The following is a 14,107-nucleotide window of genomic DNA, read 5'->3' on the forward strand; positions in this document are numbered from 1 at the left end:
CCCTCAACAGGATCGCCACGACGATATTTCCTTATACCGAACTTCAATTCAACAACTTTCACCATTAAATCTCCCCCCCTAGCTTCTCAGACACAAATCATGACGGGAACCAACGAATTCCAGCGAAAGATTTTTCAACGTCAACAGGGTTGCCATACAACACGCAATCGCGCCAAAAACCAGCGCAGAACACATATCGCCACATTTGGTGAAATTAGAGCGTATATCAGAGTTGTACCTCTCTTTCTTTCAAATGCCGAAAATTGTTTGACAAAATAGAATCAAACAAGCCAAGATGAACTGTTTGCGCAGGCAATATTTGTGGTCACGGGAAACTTTTGTTAAAACATGGTATTAATATGGTAAAACACAAAGCTGCACTCAAAAAGCACATGTTTCTAGGCCAGGATCGTGACAAGAATTAATTATCATTTTTTGGCTTTCTTCATTTCTCGGGAAATGAAGAACAATTTAGTACAGCACATCCACCAATATTTTGTAAAATTATATTGCAATCTATCAACAAAAATGTAAAAAAATCAATAATGAGTAGCAAAAAGTGGATATAACACAGATTAGACAGCTGTATCACAAAATGGGCTTTTGTTTGTCTGTCTTCATCTGACAGTGATGAATAAAAGTCTGAGAAAAAAATGCATAAATTTTATAAGGCCTCAGATTAGTAAATAAAAATATGCAGATTGCTTAATCTTAATTGTTAAAACTATAGTGTTCTGAAATTATATGTTTCATAGTAATTAATTTATGCTAATTTTTTTCAAATAAATGTATATTTGTGTGCTGAAACAGCTTAAATTAATAATACCATATATATGGTGTTTTTTGAAATAAATGTGTGTGCTGAAATAGCTTTAATGAATAACACTGTATTCATTAAACTATTTAATTTGAATATAAAAAGATGAAGGACTATATACAGAAGTCACGTAATAATTTTTCTTATTTATAATTGAACTAGGAAAACAAAATAAGAAAAAGTTCATTGCGTACCTTGCTTTTCTTTAAACTCCAGTTTTATACATTTGGTCATATAGCTGTGATTATGGCAAGTCTCTAGGTGAGATCTTATATCTCCTGTGATTAGAAATAGTTCCCGGCAGCGTATTTCCAAACCCTAACCCACTTTTCGAATTTTTGACGTCACGGAAATATCGACTAGTTTCACCTGGCAAGACGCCTACCCCACTTTTGACTACTACGGCGCGCTTTCGAAAGAATTGTGTTGCTGAATAGTGTGTTTATGTGCTAATTGTGAGATTTTCGGAATTTAAATTATTATGAGTGGGAATTTACGCAAAATCTTTAGTGAATGGTTATTGTTTATCGCCGTAGTGTATTTGAGGAAAGAGGAGAATAATTCACTGCTGATGTATACATTAACAGTATGAAAAATCTGGAAGGTGACACTCGGCAATAAATGTGCTGCATTTCATCGCAAAATTCAGCGACGCCAGGAAAACAAACGAAAGTGTTCGAAAAACTTATCCACATCTGAAGCCATTATACAAAAATTGTATGTGTGCCAATACAGTAATGTAAATTTAAAAAAAAAAAATTGCAGAAAACTTCAGATCAAGGAATAAGAAAGAATTGCAGTGCCTCTATGTGCTTAAAAACTACGAAGCATTCTGCAGACTTTCGTGCCAAAATCAAGGTTGACAAATACATTTTATTGTTTCTTTTAGTGTATATATTTCAAAATTATTAAAATAACTTGAACAATTGTTTAATTGCTTAAAACAGCAATAAAGTTCATTTATAAAGATATACAAGGAATTTCATAATTCATTGCTTTGGTGAACAACTGAAATTTACTAAATTACCTAACTTTATAACATTAAATATTTTCGTAACTGTGGTGTTATGCTCTGTTTTATAAAAGCTTAACTACTTTATTCATTTGTTATACATTAAAATATTTTCTGATTTATTTACTAAATGCGTAATCAATTATCAGGATTACTAAATGTATTAAGAATTTCCATACATGCTTGTGCAGTGTGAATGCATGTTTGTGTAATGAACTTTGATTTTCATGAACGAAAAAGAAATACAATCTCCGAATAAGTACTTTTTTGTTTTCCAGTTTCTGTGTTTAGCTGTAAAAGTAAATTCACTTCAAGTATGTGTCTGTGCAATTGTGACGATGTAAATGCTGAAATGTATGTATAGTAAAAACTCAACAAAAAATATATATATATATATATATATATATATATATATATCCGGAAAGCTCTTGAAATTTTGGACAGCCGAGCATATAAAAAATGAAATATTGTAATAAGTGAATGGAAGAATAAATTACTAGTCTAAAATCATAAAAACAGTTCATCTTATATGTATCAACTTGACTATCAAAAGCCAATATTTAATATTATGCACGATTTTAAAAAAAAATGTATGCTGCTGATCTTGGAATATGATAACGGGTGATTTTTACAATGCTTGTTATGTGGATCACGACTGCAAGTTGAGACTTTAAATATGAACAATAGTAATCTGAAAATTTGAAGTAGTAATTTTATATCCAACAATCTCTACCAAATAACTTCCATGTTTGAAGTAATTAAAAAATATATTTTAACCACTTATTATTAATTTTATAAAGTACATTCTATAATTTAAATTTTATTTACTTTCATCTATTTTTAATGTTTGCCATTATAAATTTCATACTATGTACTTTTTTAAGATTTCATAGTTGCTAATTAAACTTCCTTTACAATTTATTTAGTTATTCTATACATACATTTATATTTTATGTAAGAACGGGATTTATGTGCAACAGATATACAGTGAAAATCATTTACCACAAAACTGAGGGGACTGAAATATTTTTTCGTGTTAAAGAATATTGAAACGAAAAAAAAAAAAAGCATATATTCAACAAAATTAAGCTTATTAGAGTACATTTTATTTACATAAATATGTATATATGCATGTATTTAATAAAAAACAATGAAACTAAAACTTCCACAAGAACTTAATGGAATTCAATACAGATTCTAATGACTCTTCAAATGACTCGAGTAACATCCTGCAAGGTGCTAAAGTGTCAAGATTTGGACGTATGATCAAGGTGCCTCAGAGATTACATCTCTTCGACCAGGTATTGTATGTCTTTGAGCCAACATGAAGTCAACTTAAAGAGGGGGAGAATGTTGGAGACGGCGGCTGCAGACAGACGATTACGTAACAGCTGTGCAAAGTCGACAGAAGGAGCGCCGCATTTAATTGGACTATTTTTTATTATTCTTATTTTTTCTTTAACTGCGAACTAAGCGAGGAAATTCCCTTTTTCACTCAGTTATGTATGCACTTGATAGATTAATGTAACGTTTTCAGCTTGTTTGAGATATCCATATTAAATCTTTATATTAATAATCCCTGCTGTGATTATTTAATTTGTATCTTGCACGTTGTAGTCCTGAGAGTTACAACACCTATAGAAAGAAAAGTAAAAGAAGTAGAAAATATCCTAAAATACGATTGTGTTCATAAGTGTAGTCAAAATGAGAGGAAGCTGTGTTCATTTACAATAAACAGTGTCTCACAGGTGTGTGTAGTGAGCGTGTTTGGTAATGCTGAATAATGTGATACTAGGGAAAATAAAGGACACTGTTAAGATGCTTCGTATCAAGGTATTTAGTATGGAATACAAAGCAAGTTTTCCCTCTCAAGAGATTCCTCAAAACAAGATAAGGGGGGGGGGACTTTGAAGGTGGTGACAGACGTGAACTGATAACGTTAGCGTCTGTTTGGAATTGTTACCGCAAAAGAAGCCATAAGCAATGAGCAATTTCAAGTATTGTTTAATGTTAAAAACTGATGAAAAATTAAATTAATGAATTTAAAGGCATTTTAGTAATAGAAATTTGATTTAGTTTAGATGAAAGAAAGGTACTTATCTCAAAATTCCAGGCTTTCGTAGTATATCCTTACATTGTCCGCTGTTTCATTCTCATCAACATCGGAGCTGAAAATCTTTGGAAAAGATGTAGATTTTGTAGAAGGAACACTATTATAAAGCAATTTAATTGATAATCACTAAGGGGAAAGGAATGTTTTTTGCTTATTTACGGAGCGCTGCGAAAGTGGTCCCATACCCGCTTGCCTCTGTGATCGCAGCGCTCTCGGACGTACTGGGGTCAACAACTGAATTGGATATTGGAGAGAAGATCTCCCCGGGGGTCGACGTAGGGAAGCTACTGGCTAGGACTCTGGGAAGCTACTGGCTAGGACTCTGGGAAGCTACTGGCTAGGATCTGTACCTAGGCAGTCTCGGCCACGGGAATATAAAATTTATGAACTTGGTGGTTCTAAAGACCCCGGAAAGCCGGTCCGGTGGTCTGGCACGTCCTAGCGCGGCGTTGTACTAGTAGCTCGGGGGGGGCTAGCGCCACGAGTACGCTGGGTAATGTCTTGCTGCGACGGGCAGCTCGAGCGACTGGTAGATAGCAAATTAACGACCAGTGCCGTCTGGGAGATTTTTCCCGGGCGGCGCGCCTTTCTCTCTGAGGGGCCAGAGCGGAGGTTCAACCTCCGCGCCTGATTCTGAGGAGTGGGGGGACTTGTGCGATTTAGTTCGTGGAGCAAGGAAGCCTAAAATTGTTATTGTTGGAGAGAAGAAATGTGCTGCGTTTTATCTCGTGAATTTTAGTTTTTGCTCGTTCATTCTCACCTTCGCTACGCCTGTTAAAGATTGTACAGTAATTAATATCTTTATTTGAACTTAACAATTACTTCATCTATGATTTTCAACTTATGTTTTCGTTATTATTTTCCTTATTGTTGAACGTCAACGATTATTATCATTATTAAGAAAAATTTCCTCTTTTTTACGTAATGTTTAGAACACAGTGTTCTCAGCTTTTTTCTTTTGATATTGTTATGTTAGCAATGCTAATTTAAGGCTGCATTTTAACTGAATAAATAGTTGTTAATTTTTAAAATTATCTTGTTCATTTAGAAAGAAAAGCAAATCTGTGCTAGCCAGCGATGATTTAAACTCTGTTTCTGAAATTACTCTGAGTAATAAATTTGACAAGTTGCCTGTTGACAAAAACGATCTTGAAACTGTCATGGACGACCTAGGAAAAATGACAATTTCTCCTTCTTTTGCCTTCTATGCATTGATTGTAGTAGAGAAAGTAGATCTACTTTTTGCATATCGCTACTTGATCTAGATGACAAACATTTTCATGATTTTTTTCAAATAAATTGTATCTGTAAAAGAAATTTATTGTTTGCTTATTATTTTCAGATAAAACCGCTGTCATCTGCTTGAGTTTCGAGAAAATTTACTATGGCTATAAACAGGGTTTAAGTTAAGATACGTAATAAAATAAAAAAGATTTTTCTTTGCTGGAAAAAAACAAAAAAATCGTCCGCTTGAAAACGTTTTTTTAAATGCAAATACATTTTTAAAAGTATAAATTATCGTCTGCTGCTTGACAGTTTTGTTCTCATGCAAAGTGTGGCTTTTAAGCAGGAAATTGACGGAAGGCTATATTTATGTTCTTTCCGAAGAAAATTACTCCTATCTAGTTATTAAAAAACGCTGTGAAAGTCATGGTTTTCGATATCTAAAGCTACGATAGATAATATTATCAGCAATAAAGGAAAAAAAAAAACGTCAAAATTTGGCTTCAAGTGGAAAAATTGTTCCAAATACGCATCCAAGGAGAAAAACTGGATAATGTACAAAAGTAAGATATTTAACGTTAAAAGAAAATCCGCCAATTCAAAGGATAGCTGGAAAATCATTAAAATGCTCAGTGTCAACTGTAAATAAAATTATTAATGCTGATTTAAATACTGAAAAGGCGAAAAAACATATATCCATCCTCTTTCTCCACGACATACAGTGTCTCACAAAAGTGACGAGACACTTGTGCTTTACAAACGGAAACTGTAATAAAAAAAATTAAAAAAAAAAACATGTAAAAATGCTTTGTGGGTGTGTTTCATACTTAAATTTAGTTACAATTATTACATAACATACATTTTCTCAAAATATTAATTTAATAAAATAGAATTGTTTAGAACGGAGTAAAAAATGGCTCATATAAGTGATGGGACACCATTAGATACTACTACGTACTACAATAAAAATATTTTTTGGGGTTTCTATTTATACTCAAAAGCAATAATTTATAAAATCGTCTTCAGTATTTCTCTCCAGTTTGTTTTGGAATTTTTGTGTTTATAAGCTCTGTGCATCCATGAATGCTAAACGAAAAAAAACTTTGCCTGAAATTCGAAAATTAGTTATTAATTTGCATATTGAACGTGGAAAATCTACTAGAGAAACTGCTGAAACAGTTAACTTGAGTCGTTCAACAGTTTTCAATATCATTAAACGATATAAAAAGAATCATATGATTCAGGATAAAAGAAGACCTGGCCGACCATCAAAGCTATCCAATGGAATAAACCAAATTATCGTTCGAAATATTAAGAAAAAATCTAAGAACGAGTGCTCCTAAAGTTACTGCTGATTTACAAGCATTATATGGAGTAACTGTGAATCCTGAGACTATAAGAAGAGTAATTCGATCTGCTGGATATCACGGTAAAGCAGCCAGGAAAAAATTCTTCGGAAGTGAAAAGAATAGAAAACTCAGACTGGCTTTCGCAAAATCCAACATAAATAAGAATTCTGATTACTGGAATGAAGTTATATTTGCTGATGAGAGTAAATTTAATATATTTGGTTCTGACGGTAGAATCTTGGTGTGGAGAAAACTCAGGGAAGAATTTCGCAAACAGAACTTGGTGACAGTAAAACATGGTGGAGGAGGAGTTATGGTATGGGGGTGTATGACGGGCGGCTAAAACCCGCCGGGAACTGGAGAAATTCAACCAATCAGAGACAACCGTTGCGCCAGGAACTTTTGGCGTCATTTTCCGATCGCCAAACGCAATTTTTGTGCAAAACTGGTATACAAGAAAGTAGTTGTTAATGTTATGGTAACTTGTTCGTATTTCTTGGGTAGAAGTAGTTCATTTGTTTTGGTTATTTTGTGTTGCCCTGATATGATTTAATATTTAATTTACTGTAGAAGCGATAAGTGAAGTATGTAAATCTCAATTTCGAAAACAAATACAACTTTATATTCCACTCAATTGGCTAACTCGATACCCAATAACTTTTGTTTACTTTTAAATAAAGGGTGAAAATAATAATTGATAAAAATTACTTACTGTGAAATTTCTGGGCTCTTTGTGTATTTGAAAATGCTTGTTGATATCTAGGTTCATATTATTTCACGTACTCTAAACATCGTGAAATTCAATAAAGAAAAATATTTTAAGAACGTGTCTTTTTTTTTTATTATTTAAACTATTTTTAAAACTTTTAGAAATTTCTTTTTTGTATATTTTTCCGTAGGCAAAAATCACATTAACAAAAGCTCCTACTGAAATATAGAAAATACAATGATTATTCAGAGAATCTGTATATTAAAATGCTGATGTGGAATAACCCAGTAACTCCCAAAAGAAAAAAAATAATTGAAAAAATTAACATGAAACTTGTTTATGCATTATTCTCCATCGAAATAATTCTGTTTCATTTCATTGTGTTATGTAAAAATAAAGATGTAATTTTTAAAATTTTGGAACATTAGCACAATCAAGTAATTTTTATTCATGATGAATCTGTGGGGTATTTTACACTTTATATTACACCGTATGTATTACTATGTACATTATTTTCTTTCATTGCCAAGACTTTTCTGAATAATATGCAGTAATTTATCACCTTCATTAGTCTCCAGAGTTTGTAATTATATTTTAGGAAATCACACAGTCTTTAAGCTGCAATTTTAATTCCACTTGCTTATGATTTCAGATGTCATGTATTAATCCCTAGCAGAAATTCTGTATAAGTTTTCTTGAAATCCAAAGCATTTTCTTTTTCTGTACAAATAAAATATTCCAACAACAGCTATCACCATTGGATGCCTCTAATTTTTATTTTGTAAAGAGCAACAAATTGTATATTGTAGTCTACACATCTTCTGCCTATGTTCCTATAATTTGCTATCATTTCTGATTGTGGAATTGTGGTGAATTTTCACAATTCTGTATTATGCATATTAGAGCACACATAAAAATATTTCAATTGGTAAGAGATTGTATAAGTGTTTTCTTTCTTTTTTTAAAAAAGTTCTGTATCAATGGTAGTAATTTATTTAATTCATTATTTCAAAGCAAGAAAACAGTATCTTCTTAAGAGTAGAAGACTTTCATGAAGTATATGTTTAAAAGAATATGACTTCTGTTCATGCGGCACAAGAGAAATATCCCATGCAGCTAGCCTGTCCACCAGTGTTCAAACTATTAGTGCTTCTTAGTCTTATCCACTCGACTGCTGATGAATACTAATTATGGAAGATAGTAATAATTTTTCTCAGTGTGAAAAGTTTGTGACCATTTTATAGAAAGTTTCTCACTGTAGTCTGCTCCAGAATCTTCGGATGAAGTTATCATTACATGATATATCATAATTTATTCTTTATATTGAAACTGATTGGGGAACTTTTTTTTTTTTTTCATCTGGAATAATTGTTCTTAGTAGCAGAATAACAGCACACAAAGGACTCTGTTTATAATTGTTATTCTCCAAGCAGATTTAATAAATTAACATCATTCAGTTTATTATACCAGTGTTGTATAAGAGTCAAAAACGACTTTAAGACAAATGGGTGGTATCTGAGTATAAGTGTGCATTTAGTTACAATAATTAGTAATAATCATTTATTGTTTTACAATGGTTTACATTAATGTTATGTTTTCCTAATATCTAACATGTTAAATAACAATTCTATTTTGCTTGGTTTAAGGTTGGTTCCTAGGGACCAATGCTATATTGAATATGTTAAGAAATGACTGATGAAGTGTTAAATTGATAAAAACAACTTACTTATACATAGAAAACAAACACTTGAAATTTTGAACTTCAAGTTATATTTTGTGATTATCCATATGATCCATGTGCAAAAAATATTTTAAAATATAGTATTAAAAAAGAAAATTTACAGAATTTAAAAATTTATTAAAAAATATTCATATTATGCTACATAATCTGATATTTTGAGCAATATATATTAAATTGTAATTTATCAACCTAGATAAAATTTTGATTAAAATATCTAGTGGTGAGCTATTAAAATATTAACAAAGAGCACACACTTTATTTTATAAAATTCAAAATACCAAATTATGTTTAATTTTTAAATGTTTTAATTTTTACAAAAACGGAAAACAAATAGTAACTGTGCATGAAAAAAAAATTAAATAAGAAATATCATGGAAATTACATAAAATAGCAAATAAATTTCATGATGTGCACAATTTGTGCCAGAAGTTGCCCCTCACTTTTCTTCTCACATCAGTTGATCATTTGTAAGGTTTTAAGAACCAGCAGAGATTTTTCAAAAATTTTCTATTCTGCTAAAGGTTTCCCCATTTAGCATTGTCTTTAAATCTAAAACTTCATGTGAGTCAAAGAAGGTCTTATTGTGGAAACACTTTTCGTTAAGCTTAAAGCCTGCTTAGCTTCACCTCTATTAATACTAATAGTCTTTATAATAACTATACCTTCCTTTACACTATTAGGAATTCCATTATGCAGTTTTCATGTTAAAACCATCTCGATGGAAATCCTAAAATAATTTATTTATATTTCATGTTTTAATGTAAAATTTAACGTATGTTAAAGTACGGTTACAACATGCAAAACGTTTTTCCCTGGAATAAGTAATAAGCAAACAAAAAGAACAAAGGACAAATTGAGCAAAGGACGCGTGCAAACTTCGTACATCTCATCACTGAAGATATCATAATGGACTTTTTGTACCCCATTTAATGTTGAAAACACCTAATATTACTGTTACTAAGAATAGGCTAAATAGATTTCACTTGTATATATATCAAAGTTATATTTGCAGACATCTTTAGAAATTTCAAGACACTTTCAACTCAGACTAATTGCCAAGCAGGCTCATTTCCATAGTAGAACTGATGGTAATGAAAAAGCTGATTTACTCACACAGAAAAAACAAATTTACTGAGTGCATTAGATTTCACTTTCTAAAGCTTTTGACGAATTTAATTTGTAAATTTTTCATGCAGAGTCATTTCGAGCATGTAATCGAAGAACTTGGAATGCTGTTCGAACAAATCCACCTGTGGTTCCAGGTTCTCAAAAATATATAGTTGTCACAAAATTTGTCAGGTCATGAATTTCAAGATTAAAATAAATCAAGAAGGCTTAGAATGATGCAGAATTTGTATAATTCTTATTAATTTTGAGTGTTATCTGATATCTGTTCTTCAAAAGGCCAGAAATAAAAACCTTTTTTCATTTTTATTGAAGAAGAGGGACCTACGTCAGTTATTTCTTAAAACTGACACAAGATTTTATGTTAAGCTGCTATTTTTGCCTTACTTTAATTTTATATGTTTTTGTCAGTTAAGTATAACTTTTATCTGCTCTTGAATGTCAGAAACATTAGTTTTTCTAAACCATGGGTTGTATCAAAATAAAGTACTTTGGAAGTAGATTTAAGCAAAATAAGTATGTTTCAGAGAAGACTCAATAAGTATTACAGAAATATAAATTCTAATTGTATTGGAAGCCTATAACTTTAAAATACATAATTACAAATGTTTGATATGTACATATTTGGTTATATGGTACCTGTCCCCATACTGCTTGATAAGAGTACTCTAGCTGATGTATTTTGTGTAATATCTACATGACACATATATTTCACTGGCATGTCGGTTTCTGCAGCCACAGTAATCTTGTTTGCAGATCAGACTTAATATTGGGTACAAATACTTTGCTTTTCATTTACCATTTTATACAGATCATCAGACCAGATAAGCTAAGTGAAAGGTGTCCAAATATATAGTTAGGATATAAACCTAACTATCAGTGTTCAGCAGTCTTACCATTCATGGGCTCTTTTTCAGATGATTATCAACTGCATTATATTACATTATAAAGATCTTCCCATTTTACACTCCTCATGTTATGCTAATGACAATTTTTCTAAAAATCTATTTGTTACATGCATTAATCCTTCACACATCCTTCTTTTGAAATTGGGAAAGAATTCCAGATTTTATTAGATAAACAAAACAATTTAATAAAATTTCATATTAACCTTTTCAAAAATACAGTACATTTGAGATTTTTACTATCAATTTATTCAACATGCTACATTTCTTAAAAATCAAATATCACACAAAAACGTAATGCATTTTAGAAAAAGTTCAATCAAATTATTTATTATTATTTAGGAATCTTCTAATACATATATATATATGTTCTGCATGTGGCTTTGTTGGCTAAATTTGAGTACCTAATAAATACTTATATATATATATTAAGAAAGAAAAAAGCAACACATCTTCTGCACAGGCCAAATTAATAAGCCTTTTTCATGTGCATTTTTTTCTTGATGATCAAAAAATAAATTCTTTCTGTAATTTTCAGTGCCACAAAATAAAGTGAAATGTACAATTTAGCATAAAACTTTTGCGATACAACACCGTACACCTTTTTTTGCGGGAACAGGCTAGAAATTTTATTATACATTTCACGTGATAATTCACCGAATTTTCCGTATTCACTACATTGTCTTTTATAGCAATAAAAGTTAGAAAACTATTATAAATTGATGCGAAAAAGACGTAATCAAAAGATACGAAAAGAGGAATATGAGCGGAAAATAAATCCAAAACAAACCCTTCAATTGCTGGCATAAAAATTGGTCGCCAAAAACAGTCTTCGGCGGTAGCTTATTCTGATTGGTTGGATTTCTTCAGTTCCCGGCGGGTTTTAGCCGCCCGTGGGTGTATGTCGTTCGCTGGAGTTGGGAATCTTGTTTTTATTGACAGTATAATGGATCAGTACAAGTTTATTGATATTTTAAATCAAAATTTGAAATCTTCAGCACGAAAATTGAACCTTCATAATGATTTTAAATTCTACCAGGACAATGACCCCAGGCACACTGCTTTGAACGTTAGACTCTGGCTGCTGTATAACTGTGCTGAAATAATAAAAACACCAACACAATCTCCAGACTTAAATCCCATAGAGAATATTTGGCAAGAATTGGAATCAAGAATTCGCAATCACACCATTTCTTCAAAACAACAATTAAAATCGGTGCTTCAAGAAGAATGGGGTAAAATCACAAAAAAAATTAGTCGAATCCATCCCAAGAAGACTAAATCATGTTTTAAAAGTAAAAGGAAATCCAACAAAATATTAAAACCTTTCAAAAAGTAAAATTTTTGGATAAATATTTGATGGAAAATTAAGTGTCCCATCACTTATATGAACCATTTTTTGCTCTTCTAAACAATTGTATTTTTATTAAATTAATATTTTAATATTTTGAGAAAATGTATGTTATGTAATAATTGTTACTAAATTTAAGTATGAAACACACCCACAAAAATTTTTTACATGTTCTTTTAATTTATTTTACTACAGTTTCGTTTTGTAAAGCACAAGTGTCCCATCACTTTTGCGAGACACTGTATCACCGAAGGTAGAATGCGCTGCAAAATTCTGCACGAGAAACATTTATGCGGATAAAAATGGAAAAATGTTGTCACAGTAGATGAATCTTAGGTGTACTTAAATCACTGCAATAAAAAGAGATCCATTTATTATCATCAAAGAGGTGCCACAATTCCTTAAAACATGGTTCTAGGAATCTAAAGAAAGTTTTTGTAAGGGATTTATGATTATTCCTGGGTTTTCAGGTGCTACTTTGGTAGACGGTTGCACGGATTTTTGGTGATCTACTTTGGGTCAATTGTTGGCGCGGTTTTTACAATCGTCAGCCATCTTGAAAAACGTTGCTTTTACGTATTTTACGCATAGTAATGTATTCGAAATTTTAAAAACATAAATATCGTTAAAAATAATGGATTGATTTTTTTTGTTAAAAACGTTATTTTTTAAGATGGCAGGCAAATGTAAATAAATACATTTATTACAAGCATAAAACACTAAAGTAAGGTTGGCTAATCTTTGGAATATGGTAACAGGTAGTTTGGCGACATTTTCGTAATGCGATAAAGGTTACTAGCTAGGACTTTAGCAATAATCTGAGAAGTACACATTTCGAATCACAGGTTATTTTCTCTCAGAGAAGTGAGAGAACATGAGACATGTAATGCTACATTTTCCGGAAAATTCCAATCGGGATTTTAGCTAATAAGCAGTTAAAAACAATTTCGCTGCTAGAGTGCAGAATCATCCACTTATTTGTTTGGCGCTTTTTACAAGAGTAAGAAGAGTTGGATTTTTGTCAATTTTCTTTGACTTTTTGAGTGACAATAGGTCGATGTGTACATGGATAAAGTCAAGAGTGTACGCAATGCCATTTTTGTGCAATTCTGGGATATTTTTTTTAAGTGAAAATAGGTCGACGTGTACATGGATACCATGTATATGCAATTCTTAAAAACGCGGCAAGCAGCGGGCAATTCTACACTTTCTCCCAATTTCAACCTAATCTTCGTCATGATTAAGCACTTTTGTTCCGTGAAAGTTCTAGCATAAGCGTAATTCGGCTAGCAGATTGTTGGAAAAAATGTTGGGGGGGGGGATAAACCAGCAGGTTGCTGTAGCAGGGTTGGTCGCCAAATTTTCGTGAAAAAATCGCCAAGTTACCATAATCTGAAAATTCACCGTAATGTTAAATGATTACTTTCATATAGCAAAGAAATAGAATAAAAACACCGCTATAAAAACATTGCTCCAACATTTAATTGGATTAAAATATTACTTAAAATTGTATATCGAATTAAAAACCATCATACCAATGTTTAAAAGAATTAAAATATTACTTAAATTCAAATACTTTAAAATAAGGGTACTTTTCCGTTTTACCAGCGCAGGCAATGAAGTTGCCAATAATTGTACAACTAATGCGAAATGGAATATCCTCGCTGGTTACCTTTTACGGCTCATTTTCAAAACAAGTAGCAGTAATTTTTTTTTATCAGATTGATTGTTTCTTTTAACACTGGCATACAATTACATAGA

Source organism: Stegodyphus dumicola, chromosome 10 (genome assembly GCF_044657685.1).
Source record: "Stegodyphus dumicola isolate Sdum_Otavi_A_Nest chromosome 10, ASM4465768v1".
Taxonomy (NCBI): Eukaryota; Metazoa; Arthropoda; class Arachnida; order Araneae; family Eresidae; genus Stegodyphus; species Stegodyphus dumicola.